Genomic DNA, 12,700 nt, shown 5'->3' with positions numbered 1-12,700 from the left:
GTGGTATGATCTTGGCTCACTGCAACCTCGACCTCCCAGGTTCAAGTGATTCTTGTGCCTCAGCCTCCGAAGTAGCTGGGATTACAGTAGCACACCACACCCGGCTAATTTTTGTAGTTTTAGTAGAGACAGGGTTTTACTATGTTGGCCAGGCTGGTCTTGAACTCCTGACCTCAGGTGATCCACCTGCCTCAGCTTCCCAAAGTGCTGGGATTATAGGCCTGAGCCACTGTGCCCAGCCTATTTTGGCATATTCCTACACACCTAGCTGGTTTAGTTATTTTGTGTAAAGTAGGTTGTCTAACTGGTGTAAAGTTGTTCATGATGTTTCCCTATTTTAATATCTGTAAGATTTCTACTTATGTCCTTCCTTTCATTGCTAATGTTGGTAATTTGAGCCTTCTCTTGCCTTGCTTAGTGTAGGTAGAAGGTTGTCAGCTTTTTTCATTGATCTTTTCAAAGGCAGCTTGGTTAAGATTTGAACACACAAAGCCAGATATGTGAATGGCCAACAAACATATCTAGTACATACTGTGTTATCATATGAAGTTTAAGAAAATAGGTAAGATAACTCCGGACTTTCAAGTTCTTCGGTGCCTCCATTGGTGATAAAATAATGAAAAGCAAGGAAGTTATTTGCATGAGTTAGGATAGTCATTACTTTGGGAGGGACAGAGAGAATAGGGATTGGGAGGGGACATGATGTGAGGGTGCCTCTGGGTGCTGGTCATGGTCTTTCTTCAAAGACCATGTGGTAGTTTCATGGTATTTGATAAATCATTGTGCTATATATGTATTTTTTTGTTTGTGTACTTTTCTATTGTGTTATGTTTTACAATAAAAGAACCAGTATTTGGATTCATTGATTTTCAGTGTTCATCGTCTGTTATTTGATTTTTTCCTCTTATTTTCTTTCTTTCTTTCTTTTTTTTTTTTTGAGATGGAGTTTTGCTCTTGTTGCCCAGGCTGGAGTGCAATGGCATGATCTTGGCTCACCGCAACCTCTGCCTGCCAGGTTCGAGAGATTCTTCTGCTTCAGCCTCCTGAGTAGCTGGGATGATAGGCATGTGCCACCACACCTGGCTAATTTTGTATTTTTTTAGTAGAGACAGGTTTCTCCATGTTGGTCAGGCTGGTCTCGAACTCCTGACCTCAGGTCATCTGTCTGCCTCATCCTCCCAAAGTGCTGGGATTACAGGCATGAGCCACCGCACCTGGCCTATTTTCTTTCTTACACATACTTTGGGTTTAATTTGTTCTGTAGCTATTTAAAGTAGAAGCCTAAACCATTAATTTTTACATCTTTTTTCTAATAACATTTAAGCCGTAAATTTCCTTTTCAGCACTGCATTAGCTGTATCTTAAAAATTTTTATATACTGTGTTTTTAATTCAATTCAAAATATTTTCTTGTCTTCTGTGATTTCTTTTTTGACTCATTGATTACTTACAAGCATGTTTAACTTCTAAACGTTTGGGGATTTTGCAGATCTCTTGATTTCTAATTTAATTTCATTATAGTCAGAATATAGTCTCAATTATTTTAATCCTTTTCAATTTATTGTGACTTATTTTATGGCCTACCATCTTAGTCTAAATAAATAAATAAGCTTGATGTGGTGGTGTGCTCCTATAGTCCAGCTACTCAGGAGGCTGAGGTGGGAGGCTCCCTTGAGCAAAGTAGTTGGAGGCTGTGGTGAGCTATGGTCGTGCCATTGCATTCCAGCCTAGATGACAGAGCGAGACCCTGTCTCTAGACAAAACAAACCCCTTGATCATCTAGGTTTTCTCCTATGTTATTATCTTGTAGGAGTTTTATAGTTTTTTACTTTATATTTAGCCTCTGTGATTCATTTTTTTTTCATGTCCAGGTCTAGCCTCATTTGTTAAAAAGATGATCTTTGTTCCATTGTATTTCCTTTGCTTCTTTGTCAAAGATCAGTTGATTACGTTTATGTGCATCTGTTTATGGGTTCTGAATTCTGTTCCTTTGATATGTTTGTCTATTCTTTCATCAATACTACACTGCCTTAATTACTGTAGCTTTGTAGTAAGTCTTGAAGTAAGGTAGTGTCAGTTCTCGAACTTAGTTTTTCTCCTTTAATATTGTGTTGGCTATTCAAGGTCTTTTTGCCTCTCCATATAAACTTTAGAATTCATTTTTAAAAATATTTATACAAAATAACTTGCCAGGTTTTTGACTGGGATTGCAATGAATCTATAGCTCATGTTGGGAAGAATTGATGTTATGAAAATATTAAGGTTTTGTTTTGTTTTTTTTTTCTGAGACAGGGTTTCACTCTATTGCCCAGGCTGGAGTGCAGTAGCGTGATCATGGCTCACTGCAGCCTTGATCCTTGACTCAAGTGATCCTCTGCCCCAGTTTGCTGAGTAGCTGGGATTATAGGAGCACACCACTATGCCTGGCAAATTTTTAAATTTTTTGGAGAGCCAGAGTTTCACCATGTTCCCCAGGCTGGTCTCGAATTCTTGGGCTCAAGTGATTCTCCTGCCTTGGCCTCCCAACATGCTAGAATTACAGGTGTGAGCCACCATGACTGGCCAAATATTAACTCTTCCTATTCATGAACATGGTATATCCCTCCATTTAGTTAGTTCTTTAATTTCTGTCATCAGAGCTTTTAAGGTTTCCTTATACAGATTTTGTACATATTTTGTTTGATTTATACCTAAGTATTTTATGTTTTGGGAAGCTAACATAAGTGGTATTGTGTTTTTATTTATTTATTTATTTATTTTTTATTTTTATTTTATTTTATTTTATTTTCTTCTTCTTCTTATTATTATACTTTAGGTTTTATGGTACATGTGCACAATGTGCAGGTAAGTTACATATGTATACATGTGCCATGCTGGTGCACTGCACCCACCAACTCGTCATCTAGCATTAGGTATATCTCCCAATGCTATCCCTCCCCCCTCCCCCCACCCCACAACAGTCCCCAGAGTGTGATGTTCCCCTTCCTGTGTCCATGTGTTCTCATTGTTCAATTCCCACAATTGAATGCGGTGAGAATATGCGGTGTTTGGTTTTTTGTTCTTGCGATAGTTTACTGAGAATGATGATTTCCAATTTCATCCATGTCCCTACAAAGGACGTGAACTCATCATTTTTTATGGCTGCATAGTATTCCATGGTGTATATGTGCCACATTTTCTTAATCCAGTCTATCATTGTTGGACATTTGGGTTGGTTCCAAGTCTTTGCTATTGTGAATAATGCCACAGTAAACATCCGTGTGCATGTGTCTTTATAGCAGCATGATTTATAGTCCTTTGGGTATATACCCAGTAATGGGATGGCTGGGTCGAATGGAATTTCTAGTTCTAGATCCCTGAGGAATCGCCACACTGACTTCCACAAGGGTTGAACTAGTTTACAGTCCCACCAACAGTGTAAAAGTGTTCCTATTTCTCCACATCCTCTCCAGCACCTGTTGTTTCCTGACTTTTTAATGATTGCCATTCTAACTGGTGTGAGATGGTATCTCATTGTGGTTTTGATTTGCATTTCTCTGATGGCCAGTGATGGTGAGCATTTTTTCATGTGTTTTTTGGCTGCATAAATGTCTTCTTTTGAGAAGTGTCTGTTCATGTCCTTCGCCCACTTTTTGATGGGGTTGTTTGTTTTTTTCTTGTAAATTTGTTGGAGTTCATTGTAGATTCTGGATATTAGCCCTTTGTCAGATGAGTAGGTTGCGAAAATTTTCTCCCATTTTGTAGGTTGCCTGTTCACTCTGATGGTAGTTTCTTTTGCTGTGCAGAAGCTCTTGAGTTTAATTAGATCCCATTTGTCAATTTTGGCTTTTGTTGCCATTGCTTTTGGTGTTTTAGACATGAAGTCCTTGCCCATGCCTATGTCCTGAATGGTAATGCCTAGGTTTTCTTCTAGGGTTTTTATGGTTTTAGGTCTAACGTTTAAGTCTTTAATCCATCTTGAATTGATTTTTGTATAAGGTTTAAGGAAGGGATCCAGTTTCAGCTTTCTACATATGGCTAGCCAGTTTTCCCAGCACCATTTATTAAATAGGGAATCCTTTCCCCATTTCTTGTTTTTGTCAGGTTTGTCAAAGATCAGATAGTTGTAGATATGTGGCATTATTTCTGACGGTTCTGTTCTGTTCTATTGATCTATATCTCTGTTTTGGTACCAGTACCATGCTGTTTTGGTTACTGTAGCCTTGTAGTATAGTTTGAAGTCAGGTAGTGTGATGCCTCCAGCTTTGTTCTTTTGGCTTAGGATTGACTTGGCGATGCGGGCTCTTTTTTGGTTCCATATGAACTTTAAAGTAGTTTTTTCCAATTCTGTGAAGAAAGTCATTGGTAGCTTGATGGAGATGGCATTGAATCTGTAAATTACCTTGGGAAGGATGGCCATTTTCATGATATTGATTCTTCCTACCCATGAGCATGGAATGTTCTTCCATTTGTTTGTATCCTCTTTTATTTCCTTGAGCAGTGGTTTGTAGTTCTCCTTGAAGAGGTCTTTCACATCCCTTGTAAGTTGGATTCCTAGGTATTTTATTCTCTTTGAAGCAATTGTGAATGGGAGTTCACTCATGATTTGGCTCTCTGTTTGTCTGTTATTGATGTATAAGAATGCTTGTGATTTTTGCACATTGATTTTGTATCCTGAGACTTTGCTGAAGTTGCTTATCAGCTTAAGGAGATTTTGGGCTGAGACAATGGGGTTTTCTAGATATACTATCATGTCATCTGCAAACAGGGACAATTTGACTTCCTCTTTTCCTAATTGAATACCCTTGATTTCCTTCTCCTGCCTAATTGCCCTGGCCAGAACTTCCAACACTATGTTGAATAGAAGTGGTGAGAGAGGGCATCCCTGTCTTGTGCCAGTTTTCAAAGGGAATGCTTCCAGTTTTTGCCCATTCAGTATGATATTGGCTGTGGGTTTGTCATAAATAGCTCTTATTATTTTGAGATATGTCCCATCAATTCCTAATTTATTGAGAGTTTTTAGCATGAAGGGTTGTTGAATTTTGTCAGAGGCCTTTTCTGCATCTATTGAGATAATCATGTGGTTTTTGTCTTTGGTTCTGTTTATATGCTGGATTACATTTATTGATTTGTGTATATTGAACCAGCCTTGCATCCCAGGGATGAAGCCCACTTGATCATGGTGGATAAGCTTTTTGATGTGCTGCTGGATTCTGTTTGCCAGTATTTTATTGAGGATTTTTGCATCAATGTTCATCAAGGATATTGGTCTAAAATTCTCTTTTTTTGTTGTGTCTCTGCCAGGCTTTGGTATCAGGATGATGCTGGCCTCATAAAATGAGTTAGGGAGGATTCCCTCTTTTTCTATTGATTGGAATAGTTTCAGAAGGAATGGTACCAGCTCCTCCTTGTACCTCTGGTAGAATTCGGCTGTGAATCCATCTGGTCCTGGAGTTTTTTTGGTTGGTAAGCTATTGATTATTGCCACAATTTCAGCTCCTGTTATTGGTCTATTCAGAGATTCAACTTCTTCCTGGTTTAGTCTTGGGAGGGTGTATGTGTTGAGGAACTTATCCATTTCTTCTAGATTTTCTAGTTTATTTGCATAGAGGTGTTTGTAATATTCTCTGATGGTAGTTTGTATTTCTGTGGGATCGGTGGTGATATCCCCTTTATCATTTTTTATTGCATCTATTTGATTCTTCTCTCTTTTTTTCTTTATTAATCTTGCTAGCGGTCTATCAATTTTGTTGATCCTTTCAAAAAACCAGCTCCTGGATTCATTTATTTTTTGAAGGGTTTTTTGTGTCTCTATTTCCTTCAGTTCTGCTCTGATTTTAGTTATTTCTTGCCTTCTGCTAGCTTTTGAATGTGTTTGCTCTTGCTTTTCTAGTTCTTTTAATTGTGATGTTAGGGTGTCAATTTTAGATCTTTCCTGCTTTCTCTTGTGGGCATTTAGTGCTATAAATTTCCCTCTACACACTGCTTTGAATGCATCCCAGAGATTCTGGTATGTTATGTCTTGGTTCTCGTTGGTTTCAAAGAACATCTTTATTTCTGCCTTCATTTCGTTATGTACCCAGTAGTCATTCAGGAGCAGGTTGTTCAGTTTCCACGTAGTTGAGCGGTTTTGAGTGAGATTCTTAATCCTGAGTTCTAGCTTGATTGCACTGTGATCTGAGAGACAGTTTGTTACAATTTCTGTTCTTTTACATTTATTGAGGAGAGCTTTACTTCCAAGTATATGGTCAATTTTGGAATAGGTGTGGTGTGGTGCTGAAAAAAATGTATATTCTGTTGATTTGGGGTGGAGAGTTCTGTAGATGTCTATTAGGTCCGCTTGGTGCAGAGCTGAGTTCAATTCCTGGGTATCCTTGTTGACTTTCTGTCTCGTTGATCTGTCTAATGTTGATAGTGGGGTGTTAAAGTCTCCCATTATTAATGTGTGGGAGTCTAAGTCGCTTTGTAGGTCACTCAGGACTTGCTTTATGAATCTGGGTGCTCCTGTATTGGGTGCATATATATTTAGGATAGTTAGCTCTTCTTGTTGAATTAATCCCTTTACCATTATGTAATGGCCTTCTTTGTCTCTTTTGATCTTTGTTGGTTTAAAGTCTGTTTTATCAGAGACTAGGATTGCAACCCCTGCCTTTTTTTGTTTTCCATTTGCTTGGTAGATCTTCCTCCATCCTTTTATTTTGAGCCTATGTGTGTCTCTGCACGTGAGATGGGTTTCCTGAATACAGCACACTGATGGGTCTTGAGTCTTTATCCAATTTGCCAGTCTGTGTCTTTTAATTGGAGCATTTAGTCCATTTACATTTAAAGTTAATATTGTTATGTGTGAATTTGATCCTGTCATGATGATGTTAGCTGGATATTTTGCTCGTTAGTTGATGCAGTCTCTTCCTAGTCTCGATGTTCTTTACATTTCGGTATGATTTTGCAGTGGCTGGTACCGGTTGTGCCTTTCCATGTTTAGCGCTTCCTTCAGGAGCTCTTTTAGGGCAGGCCTGGTGGTGACAAAATCTCTCAGCATTTGCTTGTCTGTAAAGTATTTTATTTCTCCTTCACTTATGAAGCTTAGTTTGGCAGGATACGAAATTCTGGGTTGAAAATTCTTTTCTTTAAGAATGTTGAATATTGGCCCCCACTCTCTTCTGGCTTTTGGGTTTCTGCTGAGAGATCCGCTGTTAGTCTGATGGGCTTCCCTTTGATGGTAACCCGACCTTTCTCTCTGGCTGCCCTTAACATTTTTTCCTTCATTTCAACTTTGGTGAATCTGACAATTATGTGTCTTGGAGTTGCTCTTCTCGAGGAATATCTTTGTGGCGTTCTCTGTATTTCCTGAATCTGAATGTTGGCCTGCCTTGCTAGATTGGGGAAGTTCTCCTGGATAATATCCTGCAGAGTGTTTTCCAACTTGTTTCCATTCTCCCCGTCACTTTCAGGTACACCAATCAGACGTAGATTTGGTCTTTTCACATAGTCCCACATTTCTTGGAGGCTTTGCTCATTTCTTTTTATTCTTTTTTCTCTAAACTTCCCTTCTCGCTTCATTTCATTCATTTCATCTTCCAGGGCTGATACCCTTTCTTCCATTTGATCGCATCAGCTCCTGAGGCTTCTGCATTCTTCACGTAGTTCTCGAGCCTTGGTTTTCAGCTCCATCAGCTCCTTTAAGCACTTCTCTGTATTGGTTATTCTAGTTATACATTCTTCTAAATTTTTTTCAAAGTTTTCAACTTCTTTGCCTTTGGTTTGAATATCCTCCCGTAGCTCGGAGTAATTTGATCGTCTGAAGCCTTCTTCTCTCAGCTCGTCAAAGTCATTCTCCGTCCAGCTTTGTTCCATTGCTGGTGAGGAACTGCGTTCCTTTGGAGGAGGAGAGGTACTCTGGTTTTTAGAGTTTCCAGTTTTTCTGCTCTGTTTTTCCCCTCTTTGTGGTTTTATCTACTTTTGGTCTTTGATGATGGTGATGTACAGATGGGTTTTTGGTGTGGATGTCCTTTCTGTTAGTTTTCCTTCTAACAGACAGAACCCTCAGCTGCAGGTCTGTTGGAGTACCTGGCAGGCCGTGTGAGGTGTCAGTCTGCCCCTGCTGGGGGGTGCCTCCCAGTTAGACTGCTCGGGGGTCAGGGGTCAGGTACCCACTTGAGGAGGCAGTCAGCCCGTTCTCAGATCTCCAGCTGCGTGCTGGGAGAACCACTGCTCTCCTCACAGCTGTCAGACAGGGACATTTAAGTCTGCAGAGGTTACTGCTGTCTTTTTGTTTGTCTGTGTCCTGCCCCCAGAGGTGGAGCCTACAGAGGCAGGCAGGCCTCCTTGAGCTGTGGTGGGCTCCACCCAGTTCAAGCTTCCCGGCTGCTTTGTTTACCTAAGCGAGCCTGGGCAATGGTGGGCGCCCCTCCCCCAGCCTCGCTGCCGACTTGCTGTTTGATCTCAGACTGCTGTGCTAGCAATCAGCGAGACTCCGTGGGCGTAGGACCCTCTGAGCCAGGTGCGGGCTATACTCTCCTGGGGCACCGTTTCCTAAGCCCGTCGGAAAAGCACAGTATTCGGGTGGGAGTGGCCGGATTTTCCAGGTGCCGTCTGTCACCCCTGGAAGGGGAACTCCCTGACCCCTTGCGCTTCCCGAGTGAGGCAATGCCTCGCCCCTGCTTCGGCTGGCGCACGGTGCGCTCACCCACTGACCTGCGCCCACTGTCTGGCACTCCCTAGTGAGATGAACACGGTACCTCAGATGGAAATGCAGAAATCACCCGTCTTCTGCGTCGCTCGCACTGGGAGCTGTAGACCGGAGCTGTTCCTATTCGGCCATCTTGGCTCCTCCCCCCAACTGCATATGGTATTGTGTTTTTAAATTCAAATTCCACTTGCTCATTGCTGGTATATAGGAAAGCAATTGACTTTTGTATATTAACCTTGTGTCCTGTAACCTTACTATAATTGCTTACTAGTTCCAGGATTTTTTTGTTGATTCTTTTGGATTTTCGACATAGACTACCCTGTCATGTATGAACAAAGTTTTATTTCTTCCTTCCCAGTCCGTATCCCTTTTATTTCCTTTTCTTGTCTTATTGCATTAGCTAGGACTTCCAGTATGATGATAAAAAGGAGTCATGAGAGGGGACATCCTTGCCATTATGGTCTTAACCTTTAGTTTCTTAATCTTAAGTTTCTCACCATGAAGTATAATGTTAGCTATAGGTTTTTAATGGATATTCTTGATCAAATTGAGGAAGATCCCCTCTATTCCTAGTTTCCTGAGAGTTTTTATCATACGTGGGTATTGGACTTTGTCAAAAGCTTTTTCTGCATCTATTGATATGATCATAGGCTGGGTGCAGTGGCTCATGCCTGTAATCTCAGCATTTTGGGAGGCCGAGGTGGGTGGATCACATGACGCCAGGAGTTCAAGGCCAGCCTGGCCAACATGGCAAAACCTTGTCTCTACTAAAAATACAAAAAAAGTTAGCTGGGTGTGGTGGCCCACGCCTGTAATCCCAGCAACCTGGGAGGCTGAGGCACAAGAATCACTTGAAACTGGGATGCAGAGGTTGCAGTGAGCCAAGATTGTTCCACTACACGCCAGCCTAGGACAGAGTGATACTCTGTCTAAAAAAAACAAAAAACAAACAACAATAACAACAAAAAAGATAATCGTGTTATTTTTCTTCTTTAACCTGTTGATGTGATGGATTATGTTAATTGATTTCTGAATGTCGAACCAGCCTTGCATACTTGGGATAAATCTCATGGTTGTGATATATAATTCTTTTTTACATTCTTGGACTTAATATGTTAATATTTTGTAGAGGATTTTTGTATCTATGTTCATGAGAGATACTGGTCTGTAGTTTTCTTTTCTTGTAATGTCTTTGTTTGGTTTTGGTATTAGGTAATGCTGGCCTCATAGGATAAATCAGGAGGTATTTCCTCTGCTTCTATCTTCTGAAAGAGATTGTAGAGAAGTGGTGTAATGGAATTCAACAGTGAACCTATTTAGGCCTGGAACTTTCTGTATTTTTAAGTTTATTAATTATTGATTCAACTTCTTTAATAAATATAGATCTATTTAGATTGTCATTTCTTGTGTGAGTTTTGGCAGATTTTATCTTTCAAGGAATTGATCAGTTTCATCTAGGTTATCAGATTTGTGATCATGGAGTTGTTCATGGAATTCTTTTATTATCCTTTTAAAGTCTATGACATCTGTAGTGACGGCTCCTCTGTCATTTCTGATATTAGTAATTTGCCCTCCCCACCACCACCCTGGCTTTTTAGTTAGCCTGGCTAGAGGCTCATTGATTTTATTGATTTTTTTTCAAAGAACCAGCTTTTGGTTTTGTTGATTTTCTTTATTGATTTCCTTTTTTCAATTTCATTGATTTCTACTCTAATTGTTATTTCTTGTCTTCTGCTTACTTCAGGTTTAATTGCTCTGCTTTTTCTTGTTTTCCAAGGTGGAAGATTATTGATTTTGGAGCTTTCCTCTTTACTAATATGTGCACACGATGCTGTAAATTTTCCCAGGCACTACTTTTGCTGCATCCGACAAAATTTGATGAGCTGTATTTTCCTTTTCATTTAGTTCAAAATATTTTTAAATTTCTCTTGATTTTTTTTTTTTGACCCATGTGTAATTTAGAAGTGTGTTGATTAATCTCCAAGTAATTTGAGATTTTCCAGCTATCTTTCAGTTATCGTTGAGGCCAAAATAATGGAGATTTCCCTCTGTGTTTTCTTCTTTCAGTTGTACTGTTTCAGATTTTATATTTAAGTCCTTAATCCATTATGAGTTGATTTTTATATATGGTATAAGATAAGGATCCAATTTCATGATTTCTATTTTTTAAAAAATTTGTTAAGGTGTTTTAAGAGCCCAGAATATGGTATATGTTGGTGAGTATTTCACATGAACTTGAGAATAATGTGTATCCTGCTGTTGTTGGATGAATTAGTCTGTAAATATCCATTATATTTAGTTGATTGATGGTGTTGTTGAATTCAAGTGTGTTCTCACTGAATTTCTGCCTGCTGGATCTGTCAATTTCTGGTAGAAGGGCTTTGAAGTGTCCACTGTAATAGTGGATTCTTCTATTTCTCTTTGCATTTCTATTGGGTTTTGCCTCACATATTTTGATATTGTGTTGTTAGGCACATATACATTAAAGATTGTTATGCCTTTTTGGAGAATTGACCCCCTTAGCATTATGCAGTGTCCCATCTTTATCTGTGATACCTTTCCTTTCCCTGAAGCTTGCTCTGCCTGAAATTAATATAGCTTCTCTTGCTATCTTTTGATTAACATTAGCATGGTATATCCTTCTTCATCTATTTTTTAAAATTTTTTAAATAAAATATCTTTTATTTAAAATAAAACTTATTTTATTTTATAATGGCTCACACCTGTAATCCCAGGCACAGTGGCTCACACCTGTAATCCCAGCATTTTGGGAGGCTGAGGTGGGTGGATCACATGAGGTTAGGAGTTTGCGACCAGCCTGGCCAACATGGTGAAAACCTGTTTTTACTAAAAAATTAGGTGGGCACAGTGGCACACACCTGTAGTCCCAGCTGTTCCGGAAGCTGAGGTGGGAGGATCGCTTGAACCTGGGAGGCAGAGGTTGCAGTGAGTTGAGATTGCACCACTGCACTTCAGCCTGGGTGACAGAGTGAGACTCTGTCTCAAAAAAAAAAAAAGTTTTAATTGGACAATTATATATATTAATGGAGTATGGGGCGCAATGTAATGTTTTGATATCTATATTCACTGTGGAATGATTAGATCAAGCTAATTAACATTAAGATCAAGCTAATTAACATGTAAACACATGTATCACATACTTTACATTTTTTATAACTGAGAACATTTAAAATCTATTCTTTTAGCAGTTTTGAAATATATAATACATTATTATTAACTATGGTCACTGTACTGTGCAATAGATCTAAAAAATGTATTCTCCTATCTAACTGAAACTTTGTATTCTTCAGTCAGCATCTCTCATCCACTCTCTACTCCTGGTAACTATCATTCTATTTTTTACTTCTGTAAGTTTGGCTATTTTAAATTGCACATATAAGTGAGATTGTGCAGTATTTGTCTTTCTGTGCATATATTATTTCACACAGTCCACCAGGTTCATTTATATTGTCCCAGTGACAGAATTTCCTTCTTTTTAAAGCCTGACTAGTATCTATTGTGTATATATACCACATTTTCTCTGTTAATGGACACCTAGCATGGCTAGGTGAACAATGCTGCAGTGAACATGGGAATACAGATATCTCTTCAGTGTACTGATTTCAATTTTTTTTTTTCTGATTTCAATTCTTTCTAATATATACCCAGAAGTGGGGTTACTGGATCGTATGGTATTCTAATTTTAGTTTTTTGAGGAACCTCCATACTGTTTTCCATAATGGCTGTACTAATTTACATTACAACAGTATACAAGTGGTCCTTTTTCTCCACATTCTTGGCAACACTTGTTATCTTTTGTCTTTTTGATTGCAGTCATTCTAAATGTGTAAGATAATCTCTCATTGTGATTTGAATTTGCATTTCCTTGATTATTAGTGATGTTGAGCATTTTAAAATTAATCTGTTGGCTATTTGTATGTCTTCTTTTAAAAAATATCTATTCAAGTCCTTTGTCCATTTAAAAATCAGGTTATTTGTTTTCTTGCTATTAAGTTGAGTTTCTTATATATTT

Source organism: Pongo abelii, chromosome 1 (assembly GCF_028885655.2).
Source record: "Pongo abelii isolate AG06213 chromosome 1, NHGRI_mPonAbe1-v2.0_pri, whole genome shotgun sequence".
Classification (NCBI taxonomy): domain Eukaryota; kingdom Metazoa; phylum Chordata; class Mammalia; order Primates; family Hominidae; genus Pongo; species Pongo abelii.
Note: the sequence above shows the minus strand (reverse complement) of the source record.